At 44.0% G+C, this 21109-nt stretch overlaps 1 protein-coding gene and 2 long non-coding RNA genes across 5 annotated transcripts in view; 2 read left to right on the forward strand and 1 right to left on the reverse strand.

Annotated features, from left to right (window-relative positions):
- SOX6 (SRY-box transcription factor 6) overlaps nucleotides 1-11182 on the reverse strand; it is a 378804-nt gene extending 367622 nt beyond the window's left edge. Inside the window, exon 1 of one of the 2 annotated variants that reach the window (XM_087745623.1) lies at nucleotides 11050-11182. The gene's annotated coding sequence lies outside the window, so the exon portion shown is untranslated. Of the gene's footprint in view, nucleotides 1-9805; nucleotides 10060-11049 lie in introns of those variants that run through there. The other variant, XM_087745624.1, reaches the window with a different exon arrangement.
- Nucleotides 10815-15484, forward strand: LOC148057079 (uncharacterized). Of its 2 annotated transcripts, none has more exons than XR_015701833.1 (3): nucleotides 10815-11013; nucleotides 11376-11429; nucleotides 14323-15484. It is a non-coding gene; the product is annotated as an uncharacterized LOC148057079 (long non-coding RNA). The 2 variants fall into 2 exon arrangements; XR_015701832.1 differs by having other exon boundaries at nucleotides 11376-11789; nucleotides 14323-15483.
- A 50-nt stretch (nucleotides 15485-15534) lies between these two features.
- The window catches only part of LOC148057080 (uncharacterized), a 31580-nt gene continuing 26005 nt past the window's right edge, over nucleotides 15535-21109 (forward strand). The window contains exon 1 of the long non-coding RNA XR_015701834.1: nucleotides 15535-16512. This is a non-coding gene — a long non-coding RNA (uncharacterized LOC148057080). The remainder of the gene's footprint in view (nucleotides 16513-21109) is intronic.

A 21109-nucleotide genomic window follows, 5' to 3' on the forward strand; every position in this document is an offset into this window, starting at 1 on the left:
GGCTGGATTTGTCTCTTACTGGTTTATTTGTTATCCTAGGCATTTCTGCGCCTTTTTGACTGGGGGAAAAAAAAAAATCCATCAGAAGTAGAATCAGCAACAGCTTATACCTTGAAGTTTTTGCACTTCTGTGAGAAATCACCCCTACATACGATTCAGCAAAACAATTTCCTCCTGTTCTTTTTGCTTTTGGCCATATTATACATCATGAAAAACTGAATTCAACCTGTCCAAGGGAGGACTTCATAAAATAGAAACTCCAGCTAATCCTCAGTAATTACTCTACATCCCTCAACTACCTTCTCTCTCCACATTTTCTCTTTCCCTGAAAAGACTACCTATAACACTCACTGCAGTCAAAGCCTTTCACTTTTATACCACCATCTTGACTTTCAGTCTGTAATTTGATCCCATTCCATCACAGAGCGTTGTGCAATGGTGTTTTCAAATCAACTGTTAGTGGACACACCCATTCACCCCATAAAATGCATGGCAGTATATCTGCACTGAAATACACACTGGTGTATCTCCACTACCATTGCTAATTAGAGCTTTTGTTACATTCTTAAAATAAACATTACAGATTGAATCATTATTGTTTAGAGGCAATGGTGATGATTAAAGTAATAAGGAGAGTTTTCACAGACTGAGGAAAAAAAGGAATCACAAGGAAAGGCTGTGTACACAAGCAAGGAAAGAAAACTTTTTTGGATCCACAAAGCAGGGAACAAAGGCCCACTTAAGTGCTTGAATACTCTGTAGACATGGTCCCTTGAAGTCTAGGTTGAGCACTGTGGGTGAACACAGAGATACACCTGAACAGACTCCACTGTGTCTGTATGAGTCCGTATACAGAGGCAGCACACAGTGAAATGTTAAGAGGGATTGTTGTGCCTAGTGGGGGCTACCTGAAACTTGCCATCCCTCAAGAGCATCATGCATATGGTGCAGAAGCCTGAAGGCATGATCACACATAAGGTAACATATCCCTGACCTCTGCAAGTCATTCTTGAAGAATAAAGGGAGCCTGTGATTTATTTACCTGCAGCAACAATATAGCTTTGAAGTAGAAAGGCTAATAGCATCTGCTCTCCAAGTCCAAAGTAGCCAGATGCCAGAATGGCCAATGTTAGCACATTCTTCCACCTTAAGACAGCAAAGTGATTGCCCACTCAGTACTTTAAATCTAGGCAAATCTAGCATCTGAACATTCCTTTTTTCTCTGGCAGGTATGCCGACAGATTTGTAACTTGGGGTATTCTAAGAGTGATCAAAATACATAAATAACACCACTAAGAAGAGTACAAAAGATCTGTTGTACTACTGCTCAGCAGACGTGAGAGTATGTTTTACCTTATTACTTTTTCTAAAACATTAGGTGGCATTACCTTTCTTTCTTGATCTCTTCTGTTTCACATTTTTCCATCTCACTACACTTCTGCAAACTTACTCCTCACAGCCTGTGTAGCCATCATCCCATCCCAACACCAGTTTACTATCTTCTAGCTCATGCAATCAAGATGAAAAGCTGATCATATCTACCTTGTTTTTAAATAAATGAGAAGATTCCATTGTTACTTTCAAAGATAAATACCACTGGTACCATAATTTCTATGTGGAAAGAACAGGTAATAAAATGGGAACTAGAGCATACAGAAGGCAACCGGAAAGCATGAAAGGGTTTTCCTAGAATTCGTCTTTGACATTTTGGGCAAGTAATGAGAATAGATACAGATAGCAGAACGTAAGGACATACGCATGTAAAACAGAGGTGAATACAAAATCCCAATCGTAGGCCCTACCATAATAAAAATACTACTAAAATTATGGTGAAACATGTCTACTTACGGACATTAAAAAATTTTCATGTGCAGATCTACATATATTTGCTTTAAAGGTTGAATAAAGTATATTCTTACTGTAGTGGCCTACATGAATCCCTCAGCATAAGAAAAATATGAAAGGATCTGCAGGAAGATAATCTGCCCTCAGCAGATCAGGTGTGACTGAAATAAAAAAAGAAAAAAAAAAAAAAAAAAAAAAAGGAAAACGCACAGCCGCAGCCTCCATGGTTACAGGAAGTCAGCAGTCAGAATCCCCACACGTTGCATATACTATACCAGAAGACCTGAAGACCTGCTGGAAGATTAAACATGGAGAGACAGTTGATCTAATACGTAGTTTATATGAGACGAATTCCTCTTAATGTCATCCTAAAGCCATAAGCTGAAACCAAGTTATTTTCTACAGTGAATCCAATGCAAACAGGGCCTTCACATGTGACCCTCCTCCCAGCACAGTCACAGAAAAGTCTTTCCATTGAATCCAGAAGGAACTGCATGATGTCCTAAGGAATGCACTTGTGGGTAGAGTAAAATGGCACCCTTCCACTTAAGTAAATGGAGTTACACTGGCTTATGCCAGCTGAGAATCTGTCAAATATCAAATTATATCAAAATATTCCTCTGAAATAGCTCAACATTCAAATACCATATATATTAAATCTTTCAAAATGTTCACCCTAATAATAAGAAGCCAGTCAGGCACATGGCACCCCTCTTGTTCAGAAAGCTCCCAAAATGTGATTAATTATCTAATTCCACCTATTACTTCAATAGCTGGATTTGGTACTTCTGAGGTAAAATGCTGCAAATGTCCTTAGCACACTACCACATTGAGGAAAGGAAGCGAGGATTAACTGAGCCAGTTAAAACTATAAGAAGAATGTAGATGGGCAACTACATCCTATCTGAGCTGGAATTAGGCCATGACATTGAGGTTAACCCCCCTACTTGTGCAAAAATACCATGGGTTTTTACTAACCACAAATGGTCAGGAACTCAGTTTAACAAGCCGATCCACAACAATAATACAGATGTAAAAAGCATGCAGAACATCTCTGAAAGTGTGATATTGTAGCTCAAAGCACTCACGTATTCATACACCAATTGTAAGCTAAAACTAGACAAAATGAAGCAAGATTGCCATAATACAATACTTTCACAGTACAAACATCTGTTTAAATATGAAGACTTCCTAAAAGTTTCACCTCAATAGTTTTGGAGTATTAATGGACAGAGCCTCTGTAGAACGAGTATCTATGAGTAATGAGGAACTTTGCAGCACTCACTGCCTCCTCCGCACTGGGACACTGACCAATATAGTTTATGAAGTAAACAATTCAACGGCAGCCCTTCCGGAGCAGCTCCTCACCAGGGCAATCTACTCAGGAATTAAAAGTCATATTTATTCCAGAAAAGACTATCCAGATAGGGAGCACCCTGCAGTATTTTATGTCAGTTTTCCCACATCAGCAGGTCCTTGGAGTAATGCATTAATTCTCCTTATGTTGTGTAACAGTTAGTTAGAATTAGTAAATACATATTGTTCCATTAAAAATATTGTGTTCCAGCACATGCTTTTTAATTTGCCGCAAAGTATGGTATATAAGAAATCACACCATCTCCAATAAATCTAAAAAGATATTAGCATTTTTGTTTCTAATACAAGATATTTCAAGCAAGTAGTAAAATTTCAGTGGTATATGGAAGGGGTCTTAGAGAAACACACAAAAAAATACGACTATAAACAAGCCATCATTCTGGTAAGAGGAAATACAAACAACCAGAATAAAAATAGTTGATGCACAAAAGCCATAATGAGGGGGTTGCTCAAAAAATAACTTCTACTTTGAATGGTTTGGATGAAATACAAATTATCCACAGAAAAGTGTGGACTGGCATAAATGTTTGTACAAAATTATAAGTATATTTCTAGAAGTATGCAAGAGACAACCGCCTGCATGCTGCACAAGGTCCCAACAACGCTCTGCGTAAGTGCTAGTGCACAGAGTCCAAACCACTGCATTTTAATTACTATGCAGCCTCAGATATATTGCCTTTGATATGGAAATGTTCTTGTTCTCTCATCTTCACATACGGTCTCATGCAAAGAAATCTTTATCTGATTCATAAAAAATAAACTAGAATCCAATCTCAACACCTGACCTCCGTGCTTAGAAGTTTTTTACTAAGCATGGTGTCACTATAAAAAGAATGGGTAATATTGGTGTAAAGTTAGATATTTGGAGCAATGATATGAAGGATTTGCAGTTAGGAATCGAATCAATACCGCACCTCTGAGGTTTTAGAGTTTCCTGTTGCCTTATGTCAGTCTACCAGCGACTGGAGAAACAATTGACTGTACACCTTTCTGTCTAGCTCAAGAAGAAAGAAAAGATATTTAAATGACATTCTGTCTCACCACCGATAGAAAAGATGTAACGTAGGCACTTGCTGCATGAAATAGGTTCTGAAAGCTAATAAATCACTAACATCAAACTTCCCAGCTTTTTTTTTTTTTTTTTAATTTGCATGTAACATTTTTGTGCATATTTTAAAGGTATGTGCTACAAAGTTCACACGGGAAGAAGCAAAATGTTTCCCAAGCTTTACTTTATCAACCAGGTTAAATAAACATAAAGAATACTTAAAATACAAACCCAGTACTTTTCTATGTCTTACATTAATATGCTGCCTGTAAGAAGGCTAAAACATTTTGTTTTGAGGAATTCTACCAGTTACACGGAAAAACATTAAATATTCAGACCTATTTAGATAATTCTCCTAGCTCTATAGAATTACATTCTCTTTTCATAAAGAATATGATCTGTGTAACCTCTCTATAGAAGATAATGACCCATCTGTAAATCATTTTGTTGCGGGTTATCTGTTTTTTATCACTTCTAGTACCTGTCTGTGCCTGATATGATACCCTTAAACACATTAACTTGATGGAATGTTTTGCCTGACTTCAAAAAAAACATCGATTGATAGATATTTATTCTCCACTATAAATGAATGACTCTGATTAACCTAGTTTACCAATATATCTAATTTTATATTACTCTTTCTTTCCAATTCACAAGGCTCAAAAACTATTTGATTAAACTAATGTCCAAGCAATGATTTTCAAACTTGGGATAGTGTTTTCTTTCTTCTTAATTTAAAGAGACAAAATAGTAAACATAAAACTGATATGACTATTTTAAAATATACAAGAGGAGGAAAGAACTGTCTATGTACTGATTCTTGTTTCTTTAAGAGAAAATCCATTTTTCAGGTTCCTGTTGTACTAATTGAAAGAGAATTATTTAAAACTTCACTGAATACTTGAATATACGATGGGTATGTGTAGCAGTTTCACCAGTGCCAAAGAACTCTAGACTTTCTGAAAGACAGTAAACTAAAAATTGGCAGGAAATCTCTTACAATGATGTCACAAATATTTGTTGTTGCCACAGAATAATGTTTTAAAAGAACACCTACTTCTGTGCTGAAAAGGCTTTGGGAACATGTAATTATCCAGTTTTATCGCTGTAGAAATCGGCTGCTTTCCAGCAAATACATCTATCAGATCTCTCCCTTCTGCGCAGAACTACCTCTAAAAAATATACATGTATTTCATATGGACATCACACCGGCCCGGTACACAACCTTACTAATGACAGGAATTTGCCATATTGTGTTGTTTTCACAATATGATGTCATGGCCTGTAATGATACATCAATAAATACTGCGGGAGAATCGTGTGGCTAAAAAAATTCTGAACAGCTCACATAAAATAAAAGGAAATTCAGTTTCTGTGTTTTGGTAGTAAGTCCCCTAACGTTCCCATTCTTGCTGTTCTACCTAAGGAAAAAATAGAAAACGGTGTAAGTAAAGATTACACAAAAAGACACCGAAAGAGATGACAAGAAATCAGCTTACTAAGGCACAAACTTGAAACGTGCACCTTTGTCTTTTGCTGCTACTTGACGAATAAGCTATATGTGAACTACCGAATAAATACATCATAAAGCAGTACTTCTCTCGCAGGTTCTGACATCATGCAGAAATGTTTCAAAGCTCTGTCTCTGTGATTTACTATATTAACCGAAATGTTTTAAAAATATGTCGTTGTATCACTTCAGTTGACATAGCTTATATATACACAAACACCCTTATTTACATAACTTTTAAAACCTTAGTCATCACACGCAACCTCTGCCAAACCGGCCTGCTGATCTTTAAAGTCACACTATGGAAAAAGAAATATACATCACCCCATTGTACGGCCTATAAAGAAAAGTGCCTCGCGACTTCTCTTTCCTAAGTAATTTTTGTTCCGTGAAATAAATAAATAAATTGACAGAAGCCTTTTAAGTGTGATCTATACACTTTTAAGGGGGAAATCAAACCAAGTGTAAAAGATTAATGGATATGCCTCCTGAAGTGATATCTCCCAAGGTGATTACAGTGTTTAGCAGATATAAGGTCATGACTAAAGAAACTTTCTAATGCCCACTGAGAAAAAATATATTTGGGTTTGCTATCATCAGGAAAGCTCTGGCCTTTATTACCACAAGATATTCCAAGGCCTCTAAGAACTGCAGACATACATGGATACATTCGACTAAAAATATGATCAAAGATGCAAAAAACATGTCCAAAGGGATTTTTTTTCCCCACTGAGCAAAAGAAGTACAGCTGGAAGTGACCACTAACAATTGCTGGCCACATATTAAAAACCACTGGCTAGGGAACAAGCACTGGCAGTTCCCACTTGTGAACAAAATCAAATTGACAAGTGAAGGCAACTAACTTTGGACGTCAGCTATTATTTTCTCCAAGTCAGGCACTAGCGGCCTTACGAAGGAAGCTGACGGGCTCCACTTTGTTTCTCTTCTCGCTTTCACCAGCGTGTAAACGTAAGAAGGAAGAAATGAAGCAGCGTTGCATAAGTTCAGCAGAGAATCAGTTCCGCGCAGGGAGAGCCAGCCATCTGTCTCACTCCCTTCATGCTATGTGTTATACACATGGCACTAGTTTGCACCCTACCATCTAGCAGAGAAGGGAACTGAGCGAGCTTTGAAGCCGCCCAGCTAAGTCTCCCAGCAGTACTGAAACAGAGTACCGAACTGCAAGCAAGAGAGAGAGAAAATAATGCATTTAGCAGAGGATGCGAGATTGCAGACCAAAGGGCCTCTTACATTCTCATCGCTGAATGAATTAAAGTTCTAGGGGAGGAGGCCGGAGAAATCAGAGTGAGCGAAACAAAAAGTATGACGGGAGAAAAGGAGCCAGGAACCGTAAATCCGGGGGCAACGCGGGGAGACTCCAGCAGCCGGAGCCCGCGGCCCGGGGAGGCGCGGGGTCCCCCGGCGGCGGCTGCTCCTTCCCCGCGGGGCCGCGGCTGCCCCCGCCCGCCGCGGGGGCGGGAGCCCTTCCGACAGCCGCCAGGGCTCCGCGGGGCGCGGAGGGGGCGCGGAGGGCCAGCCCCCGCCCGGGGAGGGCGCTGCCGCCGCCGGCGCGGAGCGAGTGGCTGCGGGGGCCCCCGGCCGCCCCGGCCGGCGGCAGCAGGGCACTCGGCCGGCCCCGCGGCGCGGCCGGGGCAGGGCTGCGCCCCGCGGGGGCCGCCGCCGGGCCCGGGCCCCCGCGCCCCCCCCCGGCCGCGGGAGCCCGGCGGCGGGCAGGGAAGCGGCCTGGAGAGCGGCGCTCGGAGCGGTGCCCGGGGCTCACCTTCCCCTCCCCCCGGAGAAGTGCGCTTCAAAATGGTTTTGCAGGCGAGGCTGGCCAGGCTGCGCTCGGTGCATTGATTCCAAGTGCAGTGCCTGGGTTGGTTTCCGTATATTCTTTGGCTTTTAATAGCTAGCTGAGGAAAAAAAGAAAGCATTATTGTTTTCTTTCTTTCCTTCTCTCATTGCCTATTCTAAATTTGACTCCAAAGTTTAAGCAGTTGAATTGGCTAATTCTGAATACAGTCTATTGAGAGACCAGACACAGCAGTATATCCCTGTATAGCAATAGATACAATGTGCTGAATTGGCAGTCTAATTATAAATGTGGCATTTGGACCTCCTTTCAGACCCAGTGCCACCTTACCTTATGAGGGAACTTCAACTACAGCAACTGTTCAAAACAAAATGCCATTACAGGATCAGCTTCACCCAACACTGGAACCAGCCAGGGGATTGTTTTACAAACAGCCTTTCTCACTTAACACAAGAATGTATTATAAGGAAAAGTTATGGATAGTGCAGAGTCTGAAGAAAACGCGTATGTAGTTTCTGCCAGGTGTCGAGCTACTTCAAACTGCACCATGCTCCAAATGACCTCATTATTTTCTTTTAAATGTACTCACTATAAATAGATTATTTCTTAGTTTTACTAGAATGAGCTGCTAGGTACGCTTGCTGTTTATATTCTGAGTGTAGTGCGCATATAACGTCGTGAGCACAGAACCACGCGAAATATCCTGGCTCAAAACAAAAACCTGCAATAAGATCTTGCCAAGGAATCATGGTGTGCTGAGAAAAGTTTTTTAAAGCGTCTTTTCCAGGGCAACAGTTGTATATAATGGCAGACTACATGCACATATCTCACATTCATTCTTATTATTTACTTTATGGTATAATGGCTTAATTAAATGAGTGGGCACAAGCACGTCAATAAAACAAGTCAAGTCAAGTCGAAGTCTCAAAACAGGTTTCAAAATTACTCCATTACACGAATACAGAAAGGGAAATTCGTTAATTTTTGGACCTCGAACCCTGTTTGGGGACTGGCTAAAACTGCTCTTCTGCCCTCACGATCGCCACTGAAGATGGAAACACCAAAAATGTTAAAATGAGGGTAAAAGAAAACAGTAGGAACAAAGTGCCGCTCGTGTGCCGAAGGCTATTTAAATTAGCTTAATAAACATATACCTTATCTACAAACAGCAGGCGAAGATATATTACTTTATCACAGAAAGTTTCACCGTCTATGTTTTTGGGAAACACCCCTAGGACAGAACTAATCTGCCGTCCCCAGGCTCCCACCAGGCTGACTTTCCCCGCAGCCCCCCCGCCCCTCAGACACAACACTAATTGTCTTTTCACGTTGCCACTTTCACTCCTTGCCGTCCTAAAAAAAAAAAAAAAAAAAAAAAAAAAAGCCCAAAACACCAAACACGACGGGGAAGCGCTCGGCAGAAAGCAAAGACAGCAACCGAACGGCTGTGATCGGTGCCTCTGATTGACCTCAAGGCCCTGCTCTGCTGCAGCGCAGAGCCCCTGCGGCAGAGCGGGCGGGCTGCTCCGCGCCGCTCCGCACGGCTCGGCAAGCAGCTGGGAAGCTCCCTCGGCAGAGGAGCAGCTCTCTGGCAGCTCGGTTATTAATGCACGCGTGGAAGTACCTGCTCACATCACGCCTATATGTTCTGTCTCACGTATCTACCGACAGCCGCGCTCCCGCAGGGGCGACCCCGCCGCCGGTACACGCGTGCATGCATTACGGGAGCGGGCTCGGCGGCAGCGCCGGTGCCCGCTCCTCCCCGGAGCAGGGCAAGCCGCGGAGGCACACTCATTAGCTCCCACTGATGATTCCTTTCAGGATCATGAATGGAACAATTGTCAAAAACTGCGGGAAAAAAAAACAAGCCCCGAGACTATTATATATAGACACAGCTTGTGTGCGCGCATGTGACATTTGCAGGCAACCCAGATTTGTTCATAAACTCTTCAGCATTATCCGAGATAAAACATTAAATTGCTTATACGGTTAAAGAGGCTTCTTATCCCCCATCAAAAACCAAACAGCTTGGAAGGTAGTGAAAGCCAGGAAAAGAGCAAGCTCTCCGCCAGACACACCTTGCCTCACTCGTATCCTACAGCACCGCCTGTAAACAGCTGCGCTAGCTGGTTGCAACTGCCACTATTTTATTTTAAAAGAATAATAACAACAATAATAATAACAGCAAGTGAAATACTTCCTGAAAACTTACTTTGCATTTAGTTTAGGCACTATTCTTTTTTTCAGCTCGCAAAGGAAGCCGTTTTGTCCAGGTTAGGTATTGTCTACTTATGGATCAGCCTCTGGCTAAGGGTTTATTTTAATTTATGGCTTATGCATTCTTTTAAGGTCGATTTGCATGACCTCCGGCAAAGAGCTAAGGCAGCAAGAAATCCCAAGTCGAATATTGCCACAAAGCGGCACGCATCTCCCCCTCCCCGGGTGTAAACAGAGCTCTCTGATGATGGACTGCTTTCTTCCCCCCTCCTTGTGTATCACAAATTAGGGTGCGATATCAATTTTAAAGTTTTCGGTATAACTTTATCCAAGCCCTCTGCTCGGAGAGATAAGGCGCCGCCGCGGAGCTGCAAGTCCTCGGGACAGTGCCCCGCTGTGGGCAGAGCCGGCATTGCCGCCGACGCTCCGGCGGCTCTCCCTTCTGCCCTGCTCCGGGGAGAGCACTCGTTTGTGGCCAACTTCAAAGCAGTTACCCACCTCAAACTTAACGGAGAATTTAAAAGCGCCACTAAACTCGCTTCGCCTCTCTCCATCCCGCGTCTTTTGGGGTTATCCGTGGGGAGAAACCCACGCGAGCACTTCGGAGGAATGACAGCAGCGCTCTGCTCCCAAAGATTTATTTCGGATTTTCTTTTTCCTCTCTCTCTCTTTCTCCCTCTCGTGTTAGTTCCTTACGTACAATATCTTCCCAGCACCATGTGTTCGCCTGCCGTGGGTGATCTTAAAATACAACGCTGATCTGTCACTACATTTTAAAATAAACTCTACTCGGGAAGGATGAGAAAGTGTTGTGATTTCAAGGTACTGGGGTCCCCTAACGTCTCGGAAGCCTCGGGATTCAAACAGCCCCGGAAACTCGCACGGGGACGAGACTGTAACTACTTTTCCCTAAAGGAAAAAAAAAAAAAAAAAAAGCCACCAACAACACCCTCGTGGTATAAAAGTAAATAATCGTGCAGGGGGAGGCGGGGGGAAGGGGGGAATTCAGCAACGTTAAAAGCTAAACAACAGATCTACCTCCGGACGCTGCTGCTTCACTCAATTGCAACTAACAACCCATTAAAGACAGCGCAGGGGGAACCGGATTCTCTCCTGCAAAGCGACATAAATCCAGCGAAAACCCATTAAACCACCGCCACCGCCACCAAGCCACGCAGCACTACACACCACAGCAAACAACAGGTATACAACACAATAGGGCTTTTTTTTCCTGGTTACCTCCTCGGGATCCAGTGTGGCACAAAGCACTGGGAGAGCCTCCTTTTTTTTTTTTTGCAACGCGCTTCGGTAATTTTCATTAAAAAAAAAAAAAAAAAAAAAAAAAAGAGGGGAGGAGGTGAAAGGGGAGAGAGAAAGAGGAATAAATGGGTGGTAATTCGGGGTAAAATAAAATAAAATAAAATAAATGAACTAGAGTCTGCTGGTGTTTCTCCGGGCCATGGATGTGCAGGATCCCGATCGTTAGAAGTTTGCGGATGGGTTGCCTGGAGATTTGGTTACAATCAGGTTCATTATTATTATTTTTTTTTTCCTCCTGAAACAAGTGAAGGCGATGGTTACTGCTGTCAATCTTGGCAATCAATGTGAGCGGCCATGTCGTAAGTATTCAAAGCATTTCCCGTCGTGCAACATCAGAAAGTGAGTGGCCAGGGCATTGATCTGAGGAAGGCAAAAGGAGGCAGGGCTCCCCCGCCCAGACAGCACAGGCAAGATGAGACAACACAGAGAGAGAGAGAGAGGGAGAGGGGAAGAGAGAGAGAGAGAGAGGGAGGCTGAGAGCGAGCGAGCGGGGAAAGCAACAACTGCGGAGAAAGTGAGCACAAAACAGAAAGTGAAATCACCCCAGGCTGCCAGCCGCATCCCCGAGAAGCTATCACCACTCACATTGCTATTAGACAAATGAAACCTTAAACCTCTCTCCTCTAATGACCACTGATTGCCCGGAGTGGTGAGGAAAGGTACTAGAAAGTTACCGGGGAGGGGGTGCGAGGGCGGGGAGGGGAGGGCGGGGGCCGGAAAAGGAGGAGGGGGAGCGGGGGGGTCCCGGCAGAGCCGCTGCGCGGGGCCGGGGCTGCGGGGGGAGCGGCGTCTGACACCCCGGCCCTCCCCCGCCCGCGGGCTGCGCGGGGAGGCGCACGCCGAGGGTCCTGCCGGGCTCCTGCTCGCAAATCAAATAAAAAAAAAAGAAGAGGGGAGAAAAAGGGAAAAAAAAAAAAAAAAAAAAAAAAAGCGGGAGAGAGACGGTCTGGAGGAGCTGGGAAGGACTGGTGGGGAAGCGGGGACGAGGAGGAAAGCACTCAGCAAGCGCTTACTGACAGCTGATAAATGGGGCTCTGAGGAGCCCGATCCCACAGCCCCGCCGGGGTAAAAACCAGATGAACTGTAAAGTATGAATGACACCAGGGATGGGAGTCCGGCTACAGGCACCCAGGGGAGGGGAGGAAGGAGAAGGCACTCCGAGTCCACAGCCTGCCTACTGACGCGTTCCACAGAAAGGCAAAACCTGCCCAGGGTGCAAAGGGAAAGACAGGTATGGCCGGAGAAGAAAAACTGATGTAGGACGGACTGGAGCTGAAGTTGGGATTCTCGTGACGACGCCGAGAGATTTTAGCAGCGGCAATATATAAATATCTCTCTCTCTGCCTACCAAAAGGCAACAGATAGGGACTTGAATATCAGCTTGAATACCAATTTAGGAACTCACGCTCCCTTGGAAGTGCTAATTGGGGGGGGGGGGGGGGGGGGGGGGGGCGGCCTGGGAGAAAGAAGGGAAAACTATAAGGAGCCGAGGAGAAAATCAACCAGTGGCACAGAGTACTGCAAACCCAAGAAAGTCTCTCTGCTGTAGTTTTACATTCCAAAGGTAAACATAAAAGAGTCTTTCAAACTGTCAGGGGCCCGCAGATCAGGTGGGCAAACAGCGCTGCAAAGCTAACGTCTCCCTCTTTTGATATTATTCACACCTAGGCTAAACTGTTGTTAAGATGGGAGTGCGGAAAGCAACCTCAAGCCCACAAAATGAGGGAGAGAGAGAGAAGTTGTTGATTCATCTCTGTATTTTTGGCACTTTCTCCCCATTTTCCAGAAGGCGCCTGGAACAGTTAGTAACAGAGAAACTTTTTAATTTTAAAATAGCTTCATAACTTATAGAGGCCAAAAAGACGAGGAGAAAGCCTGATTTCGCTTTCCTCCTCTCTCAAGTAGAAATTTGCGGACTAGGTTAGACCCAGACGCATACTCAGCCCTACTGCGAATGAATCTTGCTTCATAAGGACGCGATGAAAATTGAGCGTTAACGTGATGGCACAGGACTGATCTGATCTGGCTCTATTTCATTTCGCTAACAAGCTGTAAAACTCCACACGCTACCAGAGCCGTGCACGTTGCATCCTCTACCTTGCTATCCGAGGTACTATCGCCCCTCTCGAGTCCAGTCCAGGGAAAATGAGTTTTAAGTCCGAACCTCTTGGAATAGCGGACCTATTTCAGGCAGTATTTGGGGCAATTCCACTGCAATAAAAGGAGCAATCAAGTCCTATTCGGCAAGCAGCGAACACCTTGAAACAACTTTAAAATTACCTAGTAAAGCTTTACCATCAAATTAGCTGGCTGAGGGCATAGTAGCTGATTTCCATGCATTCTTTCAATTTTAGTAAAAGATACTAAGAAAAACTGGAATTCGGAGACAGGGGGTAAATTGTAAGATTGTGAATACTGAGTTTGTATTCACCTGCGTTCAGCTAATTCAAAGTATTCACCTTGCTGCAGTTATCCGGGCTCTGGGTCTAACAACAGGAAAGAGCTGCCTTCCCAGATAGTGCTATGTCCTTTTTAATCTTTAATTAGAAGAATTCCCCTGATTGGTCACTGACACTTTCCTTGTAACACATTTAAACCTGCCGCAAGTAAAGGCAACACCTTGACTTTTTGCATAACTAGTAGCTTTGGCGCGCAAAAAAAGAAAGAGCTCTGTAAGAAAAGAGATGTACTCAGAATACGAGGACGAACTATCCTGCCCGAGTTTGCAACCCCAGCAATTTGTAACTGGAAGTTTTTTTCTTTCAAGAAAGAAACAGAAAAGAAAAAAAAAAAATAACACAACCACCCACTCCTCAAATGTAGCGTCGTCCTTATTAAGTACGAGGCGGTAATGGGACAAGAGATAATGAAGGCATCAGCTAAATCTAACCGCCCACCTACCTCCAAATCGGGGGAGCATCTCGCTGCGCTGCCGACCCCCCTGTGCAGAGAATGACACTCGGCTGGGGCAGGACGCCGCAGGGATGCGTCCCCCTTCCCAGGCGGAGCGCAAGTAACCCTCTCTAGCTTGTTGCTTCCCCTGTGTGATCAATTAAGTTACAGATGTAACACACGGTGCCAGAGAGCTCCAACTTCTCGGCGGTAGAAGAGGAGGACTCCTTGGGCATTGTATGCAAATGTGCGTGTGTCTGCGCTGCACAGGAATAATTGTGGTTCCCTCTTTGTTTGCAGAAGTGAACACCCGCCGTGTAGATACGTATACACGTGCCGAGAAACAAGAAAACGCTTTTACTTTTAGCGTTACCAGACGTTTAGAGACCGCGTTTTAAATTACTTCCCTCGCTTTTGCTTCATTAAGGCTACAAGCAGCCAGAGCAGGCAGCGCAGGCAGATGCTGAGGAGGGATGCTGAGCTGCGGCGGGTCCTTGCAGAGGGAAGGGATCGGAGGCGCTCGGTTCACGTCGGGGCACTTACCTGTTCGCAGCTGTCATTGCGTTTTGCGCCGTCTCTCTCATTAAAGACGTTAAAGTAAAGCAATGTTCAACAAGCGAAGCAACCTGTCTGTGTGTTAAGTTTTACATACCGCATCTTTAACGTGATGAGCAAACCTACAACTCCTGTAGAGCTGGTGGAACAGTCTCAGAAGTTTTGATTCAAAGGGCAAGAGATTCCACCTTAAAAGTCATTCACCCAATTCTGAACTCCCCTCTCTCCCCAATTAATGCCGGGCAATTAACAGGCGTATTTATAAATTCCCTCTGCTGACACTCTCCGACAATGAAGACTTTTTATAGGCTTGTTAAAGATGTGCAGAGAAACTTTTGCAAAATAATCAACAGCATCTGAGAGAAAGCTGAAGGAAAAGAAGTTAAAGCCTGCTCATCCGATTGGGAGAAAGTTTTGTTAGACTAGATAGAAGCATATTACTGCACGGTTCTTCACAAGCAAACCCATCAGCTGATACGAGTTCCCCTAGAACAAGAACCTCTGGCGATCTCCTCAAAATTTAGGGGACGTTTGCATTTTATAACGCCCAAAGCTAAAGATCTGACTGAAAACAAAAACTCTGAATTCCTTACAGCGTCATCTGCCAACACAATCTATTGTCCTGGCGGAAAGAGGATCAAGCAGATTTTAATTTCATTTGAAACTGTGCATCATCTTGATAGTGAAGCAAAAAGCCGCAGCAACAATCTCCCCACTCCACCCCCCCGTTCAAAAAAAAAAAGGGGGGGGGGGACGGGACGGGGACATACGACCTGGAAAAACCACATAAACTTTTACAAAGAAAATAAAAGCAAGTTTGACATGAAAACCCCTTCCTGTCTCGGAAAGTTCATTTTAAAGGTCCCCTCTGTAAATCTAAAGTGCAAACACCAGGCTAAGGTAGTGAGTGGCTGGAATTTGCATGCTGATAAGAGAAGGCTGTTGTACTTACAGTGACAGAGGGCAGGCTGCGGAAGAAAAGCTGTTTGTGTTAGCCTGAGAGTCACCCAGGGCTGCAATGAGAGGAGAAGAGAGGAGTGGGAGTGCCAAGCTGGATACACCTTCACCGCATCTCATCACATCTGCCAGCCTCTCTCTCCCTCTCTCTTTCATTTCCACATTCCCTTTGTTCCTGAAAAAAAAAAATCTACACGTCACATCAGTCCCCAGATGCAGTCTACACCAAAGAAAAAAAAATGAATAATTCAATCAAACTGTGCATAGTCTCTAAGGCAATAAATCTATTGCACTTAAAGAAACGAAGGGTAATTACCGCTATAGAATTAGAATAAGGCCAGAGCGCGCAGGGATCCCAGGGTCTGTAAACTCCACGGTCAAATAAAGTTTCATTTATTTAATCCTTTGACAACCCCAATGTAAACCGAAGGGGAGGATCGGAACTTATTCCGGTTGGGTTTGAGAATGCTTGAAGTGAATGTTACAAAAGGAGAGCGCCCGTGATCTGTAACAAACACAATGCAAGGAAGTAGAAGTGTTTCACTGCATCACCTCCAGGGTCCGTTCCCCCCTCCCTAATGAAGAGCAGACCACACTCCCACTTCCACCGGCTTCTGCTGCTCTCCGCAAGTGCAACGGGAATCGCTGGCAGCCGGCAGCCGCCTTACCTGCTCCTAGAGTGCCAATAAAGCCTGACAAAAAAAACTCAGGGTAACCGGCAATTTTGTTCCACGCTCTGGCGGAGAGAAGCCATGGGGGATTTGCACCGGCACGGATTGACTCGAAACGCTGCCCCTGACTTCTGGATTTGCGCTGGGCTGAGTTTGGGGACTGCCTGCGGGGGGCGGGGGGAGCGGATCCCAGCCGGGCAGGCGGCGGCAGCGCTGCCGGAGCCCTGCGCCAGAGCGGCCGAGGTAGGATGGAGGAGAGCCGCACTTTCCCCTCTCCTACCCCTAACGTTGCTCTCCCGGCTCGGAGGTAAGATGACTCTATATTGTGTTTATTCTCTCCGGGTAACCCAGGTCCCAGGGGCATGCTTCTGTGTTAATGAGGGCGGCGGCTCAGGGCTGTGTTTCAGATCGTGATACTCAAATCAAGCTGGAGTTTAACGTCGGCATCTGCTGCTTTAAACTTTCAATCACATTCTTTGTAAACTTCTCCTGGGGGGCTGGGGGAGGAGAGAGCCAAGGAGGGGAAAAAAGCCAACCCCAGGTGAGACCGTGCTGTTCGGCTGACAGAGACTCGCTCGCGTTCCGCCGGGCTTTGTGCCGGCCGGGAAGATGAAAACACCTTCCACTGACGTGGAGCACCGCGCATCTCCTGTACTTGAACCGCTTTAATAGACAGATTTGATTTATCCAAAACATTAACGGAACTGTTATTCTAATAAAGGTAAACTAGAAAACACACTTGCCTCTCCGCTCACTCGGGCTTTGTTTATGTGCTTAAAACGCCACCGTGAGGCGAGTGCAAAGAGAGCAGCGAGAGCAGCCGCCTGCCAAGGAGCTCTCGGATTAGCACTTCGCAAAGCAAAACAAACAGCCTCAGCGGCAGCGCGAAAGTCACCGAAGCAGCCGCTGCCGGCGGGCGCGGAGCCGGGGGCTGCGCCGCGGGAGCCGCCCGGCAGCCGCCCCCCGGGGCTGCGGGGCCAGACAGGCTCTCGCTCGCTCTCACGAATTGAAGGCGAAGTTAGGGAGGCGGGAAGGCACAAAGAACGAACCCAACAGCAGTGTTTTCCTTGACCGTCTGCCCCGAGTCCCTCTTCTGCCTTTGCCTTTCCCACCAGGGCCGAGCGCACCCTGCTCGCTCCCCCGGAGGGGCTGGGGGGGAGGAAAGCGCACCCCGGCCCCGCTCCCCCGCCGGCCCCGCTCCGCCAAGCGCCTCCGACCTCCCTGCTCAGCGGCAGCCTCCTCCCGCAGCGTGTGCCGGGGGTGCCTCTAACCCCCTGCCCAGCTTCTCTCTGCCTCCTTCCCCGGCCAAAGTCAGGCCAGTTGCGCTGCCCGGGCTTTCCTGGAGGGTTTTGCTTCTCAAGCCTTTTCGGTGATTTCAAGCCAGAGGCTGGGTTTATAGTTTATAATCTACACTTGTTTTATTTTTTTAATGGAAGGGGAACGGAAAAAAGAAAAAAAAAAAGACTAGGCTGTTATGACCCACCGACAGTACCTGGGGTGACACTGCTAAAAGTTGCAGGCAAGACTCAGCACAGTGAGTTCCATAGGCACGCTGCAGGCACATGAAAGCTATGGGAACGGATCAGCTTTAGGAGACAGATCCTGTTATACAGGGGCACAATGCATCACAACACATTGCAGTTCTTAGCCTTACATCCACGAAAAGCCTCAAACCAGGAAGGGGTCCTCTTGTGGGACCTTCAGCAGCTGGTGGGATTGCTGCTCTTCCCCAGCCGCCGGAAAGCAGTCATCACCCCAGGGCACCCTGGCACCCAGAAAGGCACTAACTGCACCGGCAAAGTTGAAGTCACCAAACTCTTGGCTACAAGTTGCACTGGCAGAGTAAGCTCTGCAAACAAATCATGAGAACACTAATAACACGCTCCAAAAAAATGGCAATTACCTTCAGCTGTAATTAGAAATCACATTAAGATTGAGTACCTGATACTTTGCAGGTATAGAGTAAAAAAAGAAAAACAGTAGCGTTACTCGGGAAGGTGCAAACATTTCCACTGAAATGCTCCTCCTATGCTGGGTATTTCACCTAACAGCTGGATTTGCCTACTTGTCATCTTAATAATTTTTCTACTCCCATCTCCGTATAATAGGATGACCATAAAACAGTTAACATAGAAAAAAGCAGTTCAAGATTAACAATGATTTTAAATGTACTTTTTCAGAAGCAACCCAAAGCCACGCAAGAGACGCTTACAGCAGTCATCGCCGTCATACTAAGGCATCTCTTCCTCGAGCATACACCTGTGTGGCCTCACGTATTATACCGATATTCCCAGCTTTAGCTGGGAATAGCTGAGCACGTCTTGTGAATGAGGAAGGACGGAAAGATATACCGGCATATCTATACCCGCACGCACGTTCGAGGAGCTGGGGGGGGGACACGACATGCTAGAAGCCCCCCTTAAAGCCCACAGTAATCCTATTTTATATTACAGCTCAGAGTAAATTGTAGCTCAGTGATATAAACATAAAAGTTGCTGAATATTTTCCCTAGAATCTCAATCACAGCAAAACCTTTGCTAAACGTGGTTACTGCAAACCCCCATGAACCATTGTAAGGGTTTATCAGCACACCATAGTGCTTTTCTTTTTTCACTGGCAATGTCCCATTCTGATGGCACGTGCTGGAATTCAACAGAATGTGTATAGACTTCATATTATAACACTGTATTTATTCCATCTGTTTATTTTTGTTTCGTACTCCACCCCCCAAAAAAACCCGATAATCGCAACACCAAAGCGCAATTTTTAAAGTTCCTGACCTAACTACCATGCTACAAACAAGATACTATATAAAAAACCAAAAAAACATGAAGGCTAGAATAAATATACAAAGCTGTCTTTGACCTGAGGACTGGCCCACATTGCAAACAAATGCATTGCCACTAAGCCACATATATATGCCACACGAACAGAAATAAAAGGAATCCTCAAGACAGGCTAATGATTTTGTATTTTATATTACTACCGCTGTGCACTTATAAATTGCGTGTTCCTGTGAGTTTGTGATAATATGGCCTAATCTTGTAGGCTCGTGTCATTGTCAATCGTTTCACCCAGAAGCTCAAGTCCTGTGCATGTAAAGTGCATGCTTCCTATTAAGAGGATCAAAATGATGATGCTGGAAAGGATAAGCCGTTTAGAAAATATCAAGAAAAAAAGGTGAAAATGTCTACAAAGAAATTTTGGGGTACAAAGTTGTTTCAGATCGTCCCATTTTGCCTGGAGCTTATATATATCATGGCATATTGAATGGGTAGTATGGCTGTCTCCTCCCTTTGATCACCTCTTAGAACACTTTACGTTTTCTAACCAAAATACGCAGTAGTAACTTCTTGCAACAAAGTTGACTAAGAAGCAAATCACTGTATAAATCTTTCAAAACATGTTTAAATATAGCTTACTAAACCGGGAACATTGGGTAGAAACTGCTGAAAGTATTCAGACTGTTAAAAACTAAAATGCGACATGATCTCAACATATTTGAACATTCAATTATATGAAACGTTTTTCCGACGTAACACCAAATTTAAGACTGAAGTAAAATAAATGTGATTTGACTGCTTTGGAATCTTCCTTAGACAAATGACTGAAAGATCAAGGTGTTTTATTTCCTATTTGAATCAATGATCAATAAGTCTTATACAGAAGAATCATGCATTTTGAATATAAAACACACGTTTTCAATAAGTGCAAGTTAGACCGAATAAAATGACTATGTTTTGAGAGAAAAACTCACTATTTTTTAAGTCATTGCAATCTATATAATTATGAAGTAACTTGAATAAGGCATCTTACATTGGTCCTAAATTTTTTACTCAAGTAAAACAGTCATTGATTCCAATGTGAGTGTTGCCTGAGTAATAGAGTTCCCTGTCAAACTGTTAAAATCAACTAACTTCTAAAAGCCTGCAGATTGACGGAATAGCATGATTATCCTAAAGGTATGTATTTAATATGGAAAAAAAAATCAAGTTACTAAGCAAAGCTTTTTAACGTGTACAATAAAGGAAGGCAGTAATATAAGTAGATATTTTTAGGGGGTTTATAATTCTGTGCCTGGTCATGCAGACACTTACGGTTGTGACTTTATTTATGTAAGTCATGCCAGTGAATCAGTACTCTCATGTCACAAGCATTTGAGGTTTAGCATCTAGGACAATAGAAATAGGAATAAATTGGCCTTAAACATTCCACTAGCAAAACAAGACTATTTGTAAATCAATCGCAGTGGATTACACTGTAAGAGTTATTTTGGAATGTTGTATTTAAAAGTCTGTGACTGATGATATACATTTTCTTTGTTTTGATTGAATAAGCTCTTCATCAACATTACGTAGCAGAGTTAGATTTAAAAAATGTTCTCATAAAAATTAGAACTCCTTTACAAAAAAGTCAACATCAAACAAACGAAAAACACTGACATACACCTTTTTCTCATTTTTTTAAATGAAGTATTGAAAGCTTAATTCTAGTAAGACTATTAAGTAAATAAACGTTAACTCTACTCAGTGGTATTAGCATAGTTGAAATTGTAGTTTATAAATTTTTGAGAGCATTGGCATCATGATATGGTTGTCATAGAAACTGCAACAATATGTAATTTCAATTAATTTTACATGCAGTGATGCTGAGGTTCGTGTAACAATTCTTTTAAGAAGTTCTAGAAGTAAATATTGAAAAGCAGGAATAAAAATATGGATAGGCAACAGCACCCTCCAATTATTATTTAATTAGCAAAACAGGGAGAATTCTAAATTATTTTAAAACTATAACCGAGCTGGAGAAACTAGTTAAGCAGACTTTGACTTCAAACCCACCGAAATTAAAAGACGAAAGCTATGGAAACATTCAAACTCTAACTGAAAAAAAGTATCTATCTTTTC

This window comes from Nipponia nippon, unplaced genomic scaffold (genome assembly GCF_047370975.1).
Source record: "Nipponia nippon isolate SJK-2023a ecotype South Korea unplaced genomic scaffold, ASM4737097v1 scaffold_10, whole genome shotgun sequence".
Lineage (NCBI taxonomy): Eukaryota > Metazoa > Chordata > Aves > Pelecaniformes > Threskiornithidae > Nipponia > Nipponia nippon.